This window comes from Acinonyx jubatus, chromosome D1 (genome assembly GCF_027475565.1).
Source record: "Acinonyx jubatus isolate Ajub_Pintada_27869175 chromosome D1, VMU_Ajub_asm_v1.0, whole genome shotgun sequence".
In the NCBI taxonomy this organism is placed as follows: Eukaryota; Metazoa; Chordata; class Mammalia; order Carnivora; family Felidae; genus Acinonyx; species Acinonyx jubatus.
Window position 1 is genome coordinate 57,164,719 of NC_069390.1, and position 16,710 is coordinate 57,181,428.

The window sequence follows — 16,710 nt, forward strand, 5'->3', positions numbered from 1 at the left end:
GCCTCCTCACTCTCTGCTCCTCCCCTGCTTTTGCTCTCTCTCTCCCTCAGAAATAAAATAAAACATATGAAAAGAGAGAGAGAGAGAGAACAACGAAGCTAAAGTCTGTGGTAAAAACCTACATACCTTACTCTAAGGTTCCCTTGACCCTACTTACATACCTCTGAGCCTAAGGGTTGTCAGTGGATTCTGATAAAGGCTTTCAACTCAAGCTCTATGGGACTGGTGGGAAGCCTTCTTCAGAGACACTGAGAGAACCATTTCTATATAGCTCTGGATTCAATTCCTCTTCTACACCCCACGTCCCACCCCATTCTCATCTCACACCATCTGGATTGGGACGTTGTCTCTTGAATCAGTGTCCCTTGTCTCTACGCTTCCATTTGCTTGAGGACTCCCTTTCTATGATATCTTACTGTGATATCGTTGGGAGGGCTGCTTGCTCCAAGGAGCACTACAGACTGCTGTCTGCCTAACTCAGGAACAGTCGCCCTTTCTGTGTAGCTGGAGCTGTGGGCCTCTGTCTGTCTCCAAACTGGGTACCTGTGACCTGTCTTCCATGGAGCAACAAGAACTGATTTTCCCAGAACTTCCTCGTGTTAGCACTGAAATTCCCATGTCCCAGGAAATAGCTCCAACCACAGCAAATCAAATGTTGGTTACCCCACAAGGGTAGAGGTACTGTATGTGCCTTTGGTCGAAGGAGTCATTTTCTGAATGGAATCTGAGTTGGAGATGAATTCTCCCCCAGTGGGAAAAAAAACAGACTCCAGGGAACTTCCATATGTCTTCCCTCTTCCTAGCTGCTGTAGCTTGACAGGTGTTGTTACTGTTTAAGTATTTTATGCCCAGTAACCCCGACCCTTCCTTTCTTTCTTTTTTTTTTAAGTTACAAAATTATACTTATTTATTTATTTACTTATTTTTTATTCATTTATTTTCAAGTTAGTTAACATACAGTATTGTCTTGGCTTCAGGTGTAGAACTCAGTGATTTATCTCTTACATATGACACCCAGTTCTCATCCTGAAAAGTGCCCTCCTTAATGCCTGTCACCAGTTTAACCCACCCCACCACCTCCCTCCAGCAGCCCTCAGTTTGTTCTCTGTATTTAAGAGTCTTTTATTGTTTGCCTCACTCTGTTTTTATCTTACTTTGCCTTCCCTTCCCCTATATTCATTTGCTTTGTTTCTTAAATTCCACAAATGAGTGAAATCATATAATATTTATCTTTCTCTGACTTCTTTTGCTTAACATAATACACTCTAGTTTCATCCACATTGTTGCAACAAGTAAGATTTCATTTTTTTTGATTGCTGAGTAATACTCCATTGTATATGTATATATACCACATTTCTTTATCCAGTCATCAGTTGATGGAAATTTGGGCTTTTCCATAATTTGGCTATTCTTGATAGCACTGCTATAAACATTGGGGGTGCATGTGCCCCTTTGAATTAGCATTTTTGTGTCCTTTGGGTAAATTCCTAGTAGTGCAATTGCTGGGTTGTAGGGTAGTTCTATTTTTAATTTTTTTATAACCTCCATACTGTTTTCCAGAGTGGCTGCACCATTTTGCATTCCCACCAACAGTGCAAGAGGGTTCCCCTTTCTCCACATCCTCACCAACATTTGTTCTTTCCTGAGTTTCCTAATTTTAGCCATTCTGACAGGTGTGAGGTGATATCTCATTGTGGTTTTATTTGTGTTTCCCTGATGATGAATAATGTTGAGCATGTTTCATGTGTCCGTTAGCCATCTGGATGTCTTATTTGTAAAAGTGTCTATCATTTCTTCACTGAATTATTTGTTTTTTGGGTGTTGAGTTTGGTAAGTTCTTTATAGACTGAATACTAACCCTTTATCCAATATGTCACTTGCAAATATCTTCTCCAATTCCATCCATTGCCTTTTAGTTTTGTTGATTGTTTCCTTTGTTGTGCAGAAGATTTTTTATCTTGATGAGATCCCCATAGTTCATTTTTGCTTTTATTTCACTTGCCTCTGGAGACATGTCAAGTATGAAGTTGCTGTGGCTGAAGTCAAAGAGGTTGCTGCCTGTTTTCTCCTGTAGGATTTTGATGGTTTCCTGTCTCACATTAAGGTATTTTATCCATTTTGAATTTATTTTTGTGTATGGTGTAAGAAGGTGGTCTGGGTTCATTCTTCTGCATGTTGCTGTCCAGTTCTCCCAGCACCATTTGCTAAAGAGAGTTTTTTCCATTGGATCCTCTTTTCTACCTTGTCAAAGATTAGTTGACCATATATTTGTGGGTCCATTTCTGGGTTGTCTATTCTGTTCCACTGATATATGTCTGTTTTTGTACCAACACTATACTGTCTTGATGACTACAGCTTTGTAATACAGGTTAAAGTCTGGGATTGTGATGCCTCCAGCTTTGGTTTTCTTTTTCAACATTACTGTGGCTACTCAGGGTCTTTTGTGGTTCCATACAAATTTTAGGACTGTTTGTTCTAGCTCTGAAGAATGCTGGTGTTATTTTGATAGGAATGGAAAGAAAGCTTCCAAACTCATTCTATGAAGCCAGAATTACCTTGTTTCCAAAACCAGACAAAGACCCCACTAAAAAGGAGAATTACAGGCAAATATCCCTGATGAAAGTGGATGCAAAAATTCTCAACAAGATACTAGCAAGTCGAATTCAACAATACATTGAAAGAATTATTCAAGTGGGATTCATTCCTGGGCTGCAGGGTTGTTTCAATATTCACAAATTAATCAACGTGATACGCCACATTAATAGAAGAAAAGATAAGAACCATATGATCTTATCAATAGATGCACAAAAAGCATTTGACAAAATGCAGCATCCTTTCTTGATTAAAAAGAAAAAACCCTCAAGAAAGTCGGGAAAGAAGGATCCTATCTCAACATCATAAAAGCCATATATGAAAGACCCACAGCTAATACCATCCTCAGTGGGGAAAAACTGAGAGCTTTCCCCCTAAGATCAGCAAGGTGGCAGGAATGTCCACTCTCACCACTGTGTTCAACATAATGTTGGAAGTCCTAGCCTCAGCAGTCAGACAACAAAATGAAATAAAAGGCATCCAAACTGGCAAAGAAGTCAAACTCTCACTCTTCACAGATGACATGATACTCTACATGGAAAACCCAAAAGACTCCACCAAAAAACTGCTAGAACTGACCCATGAATTCAGCAAAGTCGCAGGGTATAAAATCAATGTACAAAAATCAGTTGCATTTCTATACACCAATAACGAAGCAACAGAAAGAGATATCAAGGAATCGATCCCATTTATAATTGCACCAAAACCCATAAAATACCTATGAATAAACCTAACCAAAGAGGTAAAAGATCTGTTTGCTGAAAACTATAGAAATCTTATGAAAGAAATTGAAGAAAACACAAAGAAATGGAAAACATTCTGTGTTTGTGGATTGGAAGAACAAATATTGATAAAATGCGGATACTATCCACAGCAATCTACACATTCAAATGCCATCCCAATCAAAATAACCCGAACCTTCCTTTCTTGTGCAGTGGGTGCTGCAGAGGGCGCTGCAGAGAATTGAGAAGACTCAGAACCCGGAGAGGAGAGATGGCCGAGTGAGCACTCTTCAGTGACTGTGCTCTCTGGAAGCTGTTGAATAAGGTCCCACACAACTCTGGCCACCCAAGACCCAGGTGAGACTTTGCAACACCCAGAACTGAGCTGAGGGAAGTGTTGGTTCGCCCTCTACCTGGACTAAATTATCCAGGGCCACGTTACGCCGACATTCAAATCACTGCTTCTCTGCCCTAACCGCCACTTGAGCAGTTCCACTTTGTTTTCCCAGACCGCCTCCAGCTTCCTTCTCTTTTAACAAAACCCTCCTGAGGTCACAGAATATGTAAGAGTGGAAATGGCCCTGCAGTTAGGTGAGTCCCTGATCCTTTCTTCACAAAGGAAGAATCGGGTGGGAATGGGATGGGAAACAGTCCCAGGTCAACAGCAGGTCGGTGCCAGAGTTAGTCCTGTGAAGCAGGCCTCCTGGCTCTGGCCTTGGACTTGGCTCAGCAAAGCCAGGACAGCTGGAGAATTGGGAAACTGCTTTCCACGTAGGGGAAAATCAGGCTAAAGGTTTATTTTTCCTCTCTCCATTTCTTAGGTTGATGTCAGAGACAGCTCTAAACTTCTATTTTCTTTTGAGGGCATTTTCTAACAGTTTCAGATGGACTGGTTACCAAACAGAGGCTCTACGTGGCTAGAAAAATGCTCTTTTCAAGTCATGACTTAAGGAAGAGATGGGCTGGGCACACATCTGCATGGAAAAGGTCATGGCAGCCAAGCCCGTGTCCTGAGCAGAAAAGTTATACACCTCGTGCCTGGTAAAACCAGCTCCTCAGAAAACCTCAACAAAGATATATTTTTTTAATTATTTATTTTGAGAGAGAGAGAGAGAGAGCATGTGCAGGGTAAGGGCAGAGAGAGAGGGAGAGAGAGAGAATCCCAAGCAGTCTCCAAACTGTCAGCGCAGAGCCTGATAAGGGCTTGAACTCATGGACCATGAGATCATGATGTGAGCCGAAATCGAAGTCAGACGCTTAAGTGACTGAACCACCCAGGCACCCAAAACAAATATTTTTTAATGGATGAATTAATGAATGAAAGGGTAAACCTGAGTCAAACTCCACTTTTTCCCACAATGGACTCTCTTTTTTCTATTTTCCACAGGGTTTTCTATTTTCTCCCCACAGGGTTTTCTATTTTCTTTTATTTTAGCATTTAGATTGATACAAACCATATTTCCCTCAAAGTTGCCACAATTCTGAGAGGCTATCCCCTCCACTGACTAGGCCCATGTAAGCTGGTCATGCAAGGTTTGCTGGGCAATCACAGAACATCAGAGACAGAAGCGCATTTAAAAGCAAGCAATATAGTCCAATCCCCATTTCTCCCAATATTTCAAATAAAAAGGAGTGGCTTGCTCAAGGTCACACAAGGGTTGAAGGCAGAGCTGTACTGGAAGCCATATTCCTGGCTCCTTGCCTCTCCACCTTTTTTTTTTTTTTAAGTTTATTTATTTATTTTGAGAGAGACTGAAAGAGTGAGCAGGGGAGGGGCAGAGAAAGAGGGAGAGAGAAAATCTCAAGCAGGCTCTGCACTGTCAGTGTGGAGCCCAATGTGGGGCTCGAACTCACGAACCATGTGGTCATTACCTGAGCCAAAACCAAGAGTTGGATGCTTAACAGATTGAGCCACTCAGGGGCCACCTTGCCTCTCTACTTTGGGAGAGGCACTGAAGCTCCCCTGTCTGGAGGCCCACATCATTCCGGGAATTGTCATTCTTGTTTCCCTCATTGGGAGTTCCTTAGGGCTGGAGATCGGCTCTGACTCATCTCCTACAAAACCAGCCTCTCAGTGGGACCCATCTTGCTTCCCGGTGTTTCCACAGACAGACACTGGAGCATGGCTGTCGACACCCACAACCTCAGGGCTTTCTCTCCAGCATTCCTGCAGAATCAGACAACACTTGGCTTTATGGAGACCTTATGATCCTGTTCCCTTATTGTTGCTGATAGTGAGGGAGAGGCCCAGAGAGGGGCTATGACCTGGCTAAAATCACACAGTTAGCAAATCACACAGTTAGCAAATCAGAACCAGCCCATCCAGAATGCTATAAATTGGGGCAGAAAGATTTTAACCCATCTCCCTTCTCTTAGAGCCCTTCTCATAATAGGGTGAGAGTCTCTACCTGCCTGCCCGCCTAAAGCCTGCCCTCTTAAAACCTTGTCCCTTCTTGGGCTCTGACCAGCTCTGGACTCTTCCTTTGTGGCCTTCGTACCTGAGATCTCTGCAGGGTGGCCCAGTTCTCCTGCAACCCAGCCCACTTCAGCTGCCCCCTTCTCTCCCCAGGTCAGCGCTGCCTTGATGGAAAGAACCATGTGGGGCTGGTCCTGGTCCCATTAAACCTCCCAGCCCTGCCCATCACTAGCCTTCTGGAGGCTCTCCCCCTTGAGATCCCACTCTGATGGGGCCCTGAGTAACGTTTTTCTGGAGACTCCCAAGTGGCTAATTAGTAGCCACCACTGGGCTTTGCTGATATGAGAACAACAAGAGTAACTGTCTTCACCGGGGCTCAGAACTGTGTGGTCTGTGGACATTTTCCCAGCTATTCACCAATAACTCGTATCCCTGTGTGATGGATGAGGAAACTGGGGATCAGAGGTGAAAGGGATTTTCCAAGTCACACAGCAAGCCCAGGGCAAAGGGGGGATCTGAGGTCTTACATTTGCTAACTCTCAGACTAGTCTCTGAGCCAACCAACCACACAAATGAGGAAAAATTTGTGAAAACTCTCTATGTAAATGTGAAACCAGTCCTGTGCTAGTGGCCAGGGGATGGGGGTAGGGCCTTGAATGTTTTGAAGCTAGAGAAACAAGTGTGACAGCAGGAAGCCACTCAGTTTCCCAGATCTTCACTCTTTCATAGTCACCTGCCCTCTCTTGCTCAATCTTGCTCTTTGTCAGACACTTTATAACTCAGTCCAACTTCCTCCAGGAAGCCCTCTGTGATTTCATTTCCTCCAGCTCCCAGGGCTCTTGCATTCCTCTGGATTAACTAGGCCTGGCTACCTATGCTGATCATTTTAAAAATAAAGAGAACTGAGGATCACCACTCATTCCATATTGAATGAAGTTGGCTGTGTTCTGGCTGCCTGACCACAGTGAATCGACACAGTCTAGTGGGGGTAGTCAATGGCAACACTGACAAGCAATCATATCCAGTGTGATGTATACTACTATAGAGTTGGAGGGCTCAGAGGAGGGAACAAAGCAGGCTTGTATCATGGAACACATCTTTTGGGCTTGTTGTGAATTATAAGCAGGTGAAGAGAGCCCTTCAGGCCAATGAGGCAGAGACAAAGTCAGGAAGGGCTGAAAAAGCAGAGGTGTGTTTGAGGGGCAGATAGAAGAGAATTTGGGGTGCAGTACAGAGGGGAAGACTGGGAGTCTCAAAAAGTGAAGCTACAAAAGTTGGCAGGGGCCAGAGAGAGAAGAGCTCAAATTCCAGACCTCAGAATAAGAACTCAGCATGAGACACTGGAGAGCCAGGGCCAGTTTTCAGGCAGGGGACTACCAGTCAGCTGCCTGTTCCAGAAAGATCACCCCCACTGCCAGGTGGAGAGCAGATACTAGCTGTCTAGAGTGGCTAGAGGCAGGGAGGCCAGCTGGGGAGCTGATTGATGAGAAAAGGAATGGAGAGAAGTAACAGCATTCCTGATGGCAGAAACCGCTGATGTTCCTGAGTGCTAACTTGTGTTAATGATGTGCCTGGGTGGTCACATGCTTCATCGCAGTTCATCTGAGTGTTGGTTTTCATTACCCTGGCTTAATAGATGAGAAAGCTCAGAAAGGTTAAGTAACTAAACCTGCTCTTGTCTCTCCTCTGGGCTGACAGTGAGTCACTGTTAGAATTCTATCCATCTCCAAGGATTAGAGAAACCATCAAGGGACTGAATGGCCAAAATTTGATAACTGTGCATGGAAGAATCCAAGCATTCTGGCTTGGGTGACAAGGCAGATAGTGGTGATGTTGAGACACGGGACATGGTGGTGGGCAGTAGGCAGTGCAGGTGGGAAGATAGTTTTGGAGGAAGATAATGACTTTGGTTTTGGACATGTTGCATTTGAAGAGCCAATGAGACATTCAAGTGGAGATGTCCAGCAAATATTTGAGGGATTAAGCCTGGAGCCCAGGAAAGAGCTGAATTGCAGACAAGGACCGGAGGAGGCCTTTGTTTTATGGAGCTAAGGAGAGTGTGAAGTGAGGGGGACAGAACCTTGGAAGAAACCAGCATGAGACAGGGGCAGAAGAACAAGAAAAATCTGTAAAAGTTGCTGAGAAAAAAATGCCCAGAGAACATGACGCCACAATGATATCACAGAGGAGTTCCAAAGGGCACATGTGGCCAGCAGCAGTAAAGCCGCTGATGGGACCAAAGGATGAAAAGTAGAAACTGTCCAGGGGCCCAGCGAGGAAGAGGCTGCTGGTGACGTTGGAATGAACAGGCCCAGGGGAACCGTGGGTGTGGAAGGTTGGGGACTGAGTAAGTGCAGAGAGGGATAGACAGCATTTTCAAGATGTTTGGCTATGAAGAGAAGCATGTGGTTGGAGGGCAATGAGGGGTCATGGAGGATTTTGTTGTATTTTTTAATTGGAGATATTTGAGCAGATTTCCCAGCATTTGTTGGTGGAAATAAGCCAGTAGAGAGGGAGAGGAGGGAAAAAAAATGGGACAGGGAAGGATGGTCAACAGAGGAGAAGAGGAGCTTCAGGGTCCAAGGTCTGGACTCCTGGTGAGTCAGGTGTGGTGGGGGAGTTGGGAAGGTGGGAGGTGGTGGTTAAAAAAAGAAGGGGGTAAAAGCCAGTTTGCAGATTTAGCAGTGTCGGTGGGGGGGGAGTCTGATTTCAGACAAGAGTGGTGGGAAAATTTTGTGAAGCTGTAGGGGCTGTGGGGAGTTTGTTCTCCACGCAATGGGAGCTGGAGCCTCTTATAGAGGTCTGTGCTCAGATCTTGGTGCCAGACTGATTGGGCTCAAGCCTGGCATTTAGCTTCTTGAGACTGAGTCTCCTCTTGTGTAAAATGGGGGTTTGCTCATTGAGTAAGTATCTCTAGAGTGCAAGCTCTGTGTTCGTGTGGTGCGGGTTGAGAAGAGGTGAATGGTGCGAGCTATTGTCATAAGCATTTTCCACCCAAATCGCGCAAGCCCTGTCCCTCTTGCCTGGCCTCTCGCCTGGGGCCGTGGGAAGGCTGGTAACTCTCACAGTCCAGGCCTCTTGCTCCTTAGAAAGGGGGGAGGTCCAGATATGTCTCCAGGAGGAGCCTGTGCATCTCAGGAGCTTTTCTGAGCTCAAGAGAAAACAACCTGGCCCTCTGAAGTTCCCACCCAAGCAGAGGCCAGCTGCCTGTGCCACCTCGCCCTGGAAAGTCCATGACATTCTGTCTCTCTGTCTCGCCCCTACTGCTCTTCCCCCTCACTGACACAATGCTCTGACAGTCTCGAGAGGCTGGAAAAGGAAGGTGCCAAGGGGGAAAGGGAAGTTATAAATACATTCAGGGAGAGCCTAAGCTGCCTTTCCAGCTGTGGGCAGGAGGCCATGGAGCTCCAGGGAAGAGAGTCCAGAATCAGGGCCCACATGGGTGGGGCCTCCAGCATTCTCATCCCTGTCACCATCCTCCTGCCACCAGGAGGCAGGGTGGCACCAGCTTTGGGGGCTCAAACCCTAACTCTTTCACTTATCACTCCACTTGGGCAAATGACTTCACGGTCTCTCTGCCTCTGTCTCCCCTGAGGGAATGGGGAGCACCAGTAAAAGCACCAGCAACAGTGGCTGCAGTGAAAGTCTAGTGAGATACTCTAAGTGAGAGTATTTTGCAAGCTGAAGGGCTGTGAGGAAGTTTTCTATTGCCATCACCACCATAGCCACAGAGAGGCCACTCCCCTGGATGTCTTCTCTTCTAAGGTTTTTCACCTTGGAAGGCTGGGGGCAGAAGAACTGGCTGTGGAAACCTCCCTGAGGGTACGGCCAGACTGTTCAATGCTCACAGACCAAGGTCTGTGTAGAGAACTAGGATATGATTCTGACCTTGTCCATTTTCTTCCTGGAAGAGTCAGAAGGAACACTTGGGCCCGGGGGCGGGGGTGGGGGGTGGCAGTTGGCAGTGGTCCTTGAAGGGTGAGTGCTAATCCTGCAACAAAGGGAGGAAGGACATTTGTCCAGGGGGGCACTGCACATGTACAATACCAAGACATAAGTGTGTCTGGTAAGCTCTGGGCAGGGGACCATTGCAGGTGGGGAGGCTGGTAAGGTAGGTTGTAGATACGAAATGACAAACATCAATTTTAGGCTAAAAAATAAACTTTGCTCTGAGGAGCAAGGCTGGGTGCCATGAGATTGGGGTTTAGAGATGACTCTGGGAGAATGGGGGGGAATGAATTAGAACAAAGAAACTGGAATCACAGAAGAGCAAAGGGACTGCAAGAGTTTGGAGGAATTAGGAGTGGAGTCAGCTAAGGTGGTTGGGGAGAAGGAGACAAGAATATGAGGGCAGAGACTTGCTGTGGGGAGGGAGTCAGGGATGGGCCTGACTCCAATGAGACTGGGCGCTTAACAAGGGCCTGGCAGGGGCAAGTCTCCAAGCCAATGATGAGCTCTTGCTGAGCTGGAGGTACCTGGGTGACCCCCAGAAACAGGTGGACATCAGGAGGAAAAGAATCTAGGAATCTGCTGGAATTTAAGCCCTTTCTGCTGTGAAAGGGAAACCTGAGATTTGAGGAGGAAAGTGACACACCCAAACTCATTCAGATGGTCATCAGTAGAATAGGCCTGGACCCCTGTCAAAGGTGCTTAACTCAGTACTCAACTCTATTCAACCCCATGGCTTAAGGACAGGTAGACAGATGACTGAGTCCTCAAACTAGCTCTCTGACATAGTTAAGTGCCATGATTCAGGACACAAAATCTGGAGTCAGACTGTATAGGTTAAATACTGGTTCTGCCTCTTAGCAGCTGTGGGCGAGTCTCTAATGTCTCGGTGCCTCAGATTCCTCATCTGTAAAGTGGGGGTTATAATGGGTGATTGGGAACATTAGCTGAGTCAATGCATGTAAAGAACTTAGAACAGTGTTTGGCATGTAATGAATACCAGCCATATTTATTATATCAGTTGTATAGTTGGGGAAACTGAGGCTTAGAAAAATGAAGTAGCCACCCAGGGCCACATAGCTAGCTGTGGGCAGAGCTCAGGCCTACGTGGCTCCAAAGACTGGATTGGTTTGCTTATGCTGAACTTCCTTCCCTTGTGGCTATTTCTGGAAGACAGTTGATGTTTTTAACTCAAGAGACAGGAGTCCCCAGCCTAAGGACCCTTGAGGAAGAGATTCTGTGGTCCTGGGCTCTGATTCTGGGCCCTGCTCAGATTTGGTAGAGAGATTCACCCCGCCCTTGCCAGAGAGACCCGGTCTGCTCTATTTGGGACATCTCAGGCCTGGTCTCTCCCTTCTTCCAGTAAGACTCATGTGTGTTTCACCCAGAGGACAAAAAAAGGGCAGGCCTTTAAATAAGTACAGCACCACTTTGCTAGTGAGAGTGTTCTAGGCATGAGTGCCAGAACAGTCAGAGTGAGCAAATCTAGGAAGAGTGTATGCCGAGTGGGAGAAGTAGGTGTGTTTGGGGTGGAACGTGAGAAGGAGAGAATTGAACAAAATGCAAACTGACAATGCTCCAAATAAACAGCACTGATGGAACCAGCTAGCCTGTTCCAGCTGCTCCTGAGAGTTAGAACAGAGGCAAGTTGGGAGTCCTGCCCTGGCCCAGACTGGGCCCTAATGCCAGACAGAATTCTATTTGCCCCGGCAATTCTCACCGGAGCATCTGCGGAGGGCCAGCCTGGCACAGATCAGCTGCCTGTGCTGCTCTGCTTCCTGTCTTCCCTATCTGCAGGCTTACAACCCCATCAGGGAGGAAGTGACTCATCTTCCTAGATGAAGCATGCGGCATGCTTCCCCGGCAGCTGGCGTAAACTCTGCCCGAGTCACAGAAATGAATCCTGGGGAGTAATGGGCCCTTGGGTTTCTGTAGATAACCCATGCGGTGCTGCTGCATGTACTTTCCAGAGCAGTTGCCTCAAGAGGATAAAATAACAAGTAATGTTGACTGAGTACCTATTACCCACCTACCGGGCCCTGTGCAAAGACATCCCCTTATTAGTCCCATCCTACAGATGAGAAAACAGAGGCATAAAGTCACACAAGGATAGGGAGTTTCAGTCTGGGGAGATGAAAAAGTTGTGGAGACGGGTAGTGGTGGTGGCTGCCCCAAAATGTGAACGTACTTAATGCCACTGGATTGTACACTTACAGTGGTAACAATGGTAAATCTTACGCTATGTGTATTTTACCATGATACAAAACAACTTACAAACAAGCAAAGAATTAAGTAACACAGCTACCAAGTAGAGAAGCTAGGAGTCACACCCTGAAGTCCTGCCCCAAGGCCTTGTTCTTGACCATTTGCCATTTTGTCTCATCTGCAAGTGGAGATACTGACCTGGCCGAAGACTACAGAGAGACTGGGGCACTGGCCATCAGGCTGGGAAAGATGGGTTTATCCTGAGGGCCGCTGGGGAGAGCAGGGCAGGGCAGGGTTTTAAGCAGGGAGGGATAGCTTTAGATTTAAGGATTGGAAAGATCCCTCAGGCTTTTAGGAGGAGGGGCTGGAGGTGGGGAGGAAGCTGGGGCAGGGCCCAGCCAAGAGCTGTTGGTGGTCTGAACTAGGGTGGGGACAGACGAATGGGACGAAGTGGGCCAGTTTGAAAGACTTGTGAAGCAAAATAGAAAGTTGTGGAGGGGAGGGAGAGAGGCAGGAGCAAGCTGTGACTGCTCTCCCTGGGCTCCTCCTGGCCTGCCCACTTCAGCCTCCTCTGACAGCGGTCCTTCTTCCACTCCCTTTCCCTGACTGGAGTCTCTGGGAGGAAAAGCTCAGGGCGCAGCCTCCTCTCTGGTCCCCAGGGGGCAGTGTTGCAAAGCCTTCTGAGAGTTGGCCCTTGCTTCAAACTACCTGCAGTGGGGGGCAGATGCTGGCTCCCCTCTGTCTCTCCTCCCAGCCTTGGCTGCCCCCCTTCCCCACGTCCTTTTTTCCAGGAGCCAAATTATTAATAACCGTAATCCCTCATGCCCCACACTTGACACTTTACAAAAACAGTGATACATCGATAAACTCACGTGGTTCTTCCCCAAAGACAAGAGTGGGGAGTGAGACCCTTCTTTTTATCCCTCTACCACCATTTTACACTAAGGAAACTGGGGACAGGCAGGAAATGGGATCTGACCAATGGAAGTGTGTTAGTGGCAGAACCAGGGCTAGGAGCCACGGGCCAGCCAGTGCCTGGTCTAGAGCCTGTGAAAGGGCACCACCCCACAGCGCCCATAGCTGCTCACAATGGTCACCCAGCCTGCCTGCCTGCGCCCCAATTTTGCCCTGCAGTTCCCTCCCACCTCAGGGGGACTTCTCGGTGATTTATTCCCATGGGGCTTGTCAGTCAGGTCAGACTGACCTGGCACGCACCTGCCATGATTTACTTCCTCCTCATCCTCTGTTTCCAGAATTACAAGAGTCATCCCATTACCATCGTCACCATATTAATAATGGCTCTCGTCTGCTCAGCTCTTAGAACTTAGCAAGTGCTAATCCATCCATTAGCTCATCTGAGCCTTATGACAGCCCTGGTCACCCAGCCAGGTCTTGGGAGAGTTTATAGTCTGCTGGGATAGGGAGGCTATGCATGTACCAAGTTGAAGAGAGGGTGAGATGGTCGGGTTTATTGCAGATTTGCCTGGAGGTTTCCTGTTATCTCAGATAAGGAAACTGAGTCTTTGAAATCTTCTTACTGGGTCAGTTTTGAACTATCTGATGGCCAAGCTCATGCTCTTTCTGGGGCTTGGGGCTGCCACTTTCAGGGAGGGATGCAGAGTTTCTAGCATAGTATTCTCGCCAGGCTGAAGGGGGAACCTGGTGGGAGGTGGATGCAATTGGACCCAGGGAAGGTTGTTGTTGGGGCAAAAAGTCTTCCCGGGGAGGAACCTCCAGGGTGGTGTAAGCTGTAAAGAGCCCACAGCATGGGCTGTGCAAAGCTGGCTGTGCTGAGCCAGGGCCGGTGGGGCTGCATGGCCAGACAAAGTACCCACCTGTCTGTAGGCCTATCCTTCTCCTCAGATGATTGGGGAATTTCCTATGTTTTGATCTAAGAGCTGTGCCAACAAAGAGGGATAAGATCCTGAACTGTTGGCAGGAAGGGGTCTGTTTCTCATCCACCAGAAAGAGAAACTGAGGCCTAAGGAGAGTGAGTGACTTCCTTGTCATCTCACCAGGCCTCAGTCTCCCAGTCTGAAAAAGGAAAGGGATAGATTAAATGAGGTCCCAGTTTCTTCCCACTCTGACCTTCTAAGCACCATGCGTCCATCCTTGCTGTCCTTGGCTCTGATCCCAGCCCAGGCTGTATATTTGACTTGTAACTCTGGGCAAATCACATGGACTCTCTGAGTGTCAGGGTCTTCGTGGTGAGATAAGTATGACACAGCCTTCCTTGGGCAGATTAAATGAGCCATGCATGGGAGCATGTCTGTGTAGCTTGGGTTTTGACTCCAGGCAGCGTCCAGGGGCAGGAAAGGCTGAGACTCTGACTGAGGTCCTCACTTGTCTGCCCAGCCAAGGGCTCATTTATAGACATCCGCTCCCTGGCTGCCAGGCCAGAAGGGAAGTGGGAGCAGAGGTGCTGAAATAGCAGTTTGGAGCCTTTTTCAGGAAGGAGGCACTGGCTACCCTTCCCCTTCCCACCCCTGCCCCCCATCTTCTGGACATTCTCACACTGATATTAATAACAGTCCCAAAGGGGGATGGTTGGATGTCACGATCTCCATTTAACATAGGAGAAGACTGAGACCCAGAAAGGGGAAAGGACTTGCTGCAAGTCCCATAGCTAATTAGTGACAGAGCTGGGACTGGAACTGGAGTCTCCAGTCGAGGACTCAGGACTATTCCCTTACACCCAAAGTCAGATAGTTCTATAAAATGAAGTGTGCTCTATTTTTCTGGGTTTGCAAACCTCCAACATGGGTTGGCTTAAAGAAGGGAAAGGCCTGGGTTCTGCAAACAGCCTAGGGTTTATGAAACGGCATCAGGCTTGGCATGAGACATAGGACTGTACACACATCATGGGGCCCCAGAAGCCTCAGAGCTCTGCAAACTGTGCTGGGCTATGCCAACAGCATGGGACTCTAAAAAAGGCAACAAGTTTTGCAAACTGTGGGAATCCACAGATGGTGTTGCCATCTACACACACCGTGGGGCTCTGTAAAATGCACAGGGCTCAGCAAACCCCATCCTGGCAAGTAGTAAAGCTGGGGTGCCAACCAGGTTGGCTGAACAAGCTGGGACCACCCACAACGGGGCCTCACTGCAGGATTAGCCCAAGAGCCATCTGAAGACCTGTTAGCCTACCTCTGAGAAGCTCCTGGGTACCTGGCTCTTGCTCCAATTCCAAACTGAGTTCAGGAATATTCTTGGACCAGACTGCGTCAGCCTGTGCAGGCTGAAGTGATGAATGAAGAACACTCATGTCTGAGGTTCCTGTATGTTCCATGCCTTGTGGGGTGTTGTGTGTTGTACATTGTCTCACTCAAAGATTGATGACATGAATGTAGCCTGCCAAGCTGGTCCCAGCATATTCCCAGACCAATCCATGTATAGAAGTTTTTCAAACCTCTGAAACCAACATGGAGGCACCTGAGCTTCCAGAAAGTCTAAAGGGACCTTCTCTTTCTTAACTATGCACCTGCAGTTTGGAATCTGAAGGTGGCACCTCTGCTGGTCTCTGTGAGGACTCACAGCGCTTTCAGTCTGAAGGATTTAGAGAAATAGACCCAATTGGTTTTCTCAAGCAGGAGCCTCAAGCTGAACGGGGCCTGGTCTTTATATCAATCTGAGTCAACTATTGACCTTTCCCAGTATAGTGGTCATGCATTCACATTTCTGGTTTCTTAAAGACTCAGTCATGCCACAAGTACCTATTGAGCGCCACTCTGTGTCAGGATGCACATTGATTATTTCAAATACTCCCCACTTCCCACTAGCTCCTTCATATAGCCCCCGGAGACAAGTGGGACTGATGTCTATTTCTCTATCATTGCACCCTAAAACTTGGATTCCAAACCTACATCCCCATTTCATGCCAAGACCCTATTCCTGGAATTGGTTCAAGTTCACTTCTGTATCTTGGATTTGGGGAAACCCAGAGGTCTTCCTCAGAAAATGCTGCCTGGGTAGAGGAAAAAGCCTGTTTCAATGCATGGCCCCACCACCTACTAGCTGGGTGGTATCTGGGCAGTTGCTGAGACTCAATGCCTCATCTGTAAAATGGGAGAATAAATGCTTGGCCTATGAGGTCAATAGGAGGACCTAATGGGGTCTCATGTGTGAGAATGCTGAACTAGCTGGAAAAGGCAAACAGGTATGTTTTCTCTTGCTGTCCTGTTCTGAGCCCTGGCTTCCTTCTCTGAGCTCCAGACCTTCAGGTCTTTTTTTTTTCTCACTCACTGAACTTGCACAGCCCCTACAAGTGAGGGGCCAGCTGTCCCTTCTTTATGGATGAGGGAAATGACACTCAGAGAGGTGCAGAAACCTGCCTGAGGCCACACGGCCAGTGAATGACAGGACTGAGAAAGAGGCCCAGGTCTGTCTGGCTCCAAGGTCTCCATCTTCAGCCTTCAGTCCAGAAAACTCTGGAAATGTCATATTTACCCTTCTGCTCCCCAAACCCCTCCACCAAGATGCCTGTACTTTATGGAGCTGCTACCATGAGTTCCCCAAGGTGGGCTAGCCATTGTGATTCCTGGTGAATGGACTTCCTCTTGGCTCTGGATCCTCAGAGCTCAGAGAGGAGATGGGGGTTTGGTGAGAGGGGATGAGATCTTGCGGGAGACAGGGATTCCAGGAAGGGGGCCAGTGGGGGAGAACAAGGGCTCTAGATGGGGCTCATGGAGGGTGACAAAATTTCTGTGAGGGAGGGACAAGAGCTTGGTCAGGGACAGACTGAGAATGGGAGTATAAGAAGAGACTGGAGAATCGGGACTGAATGATCCCAGGGCATGGGGATCATTGAAATTCCCTCTCCCTGCCATC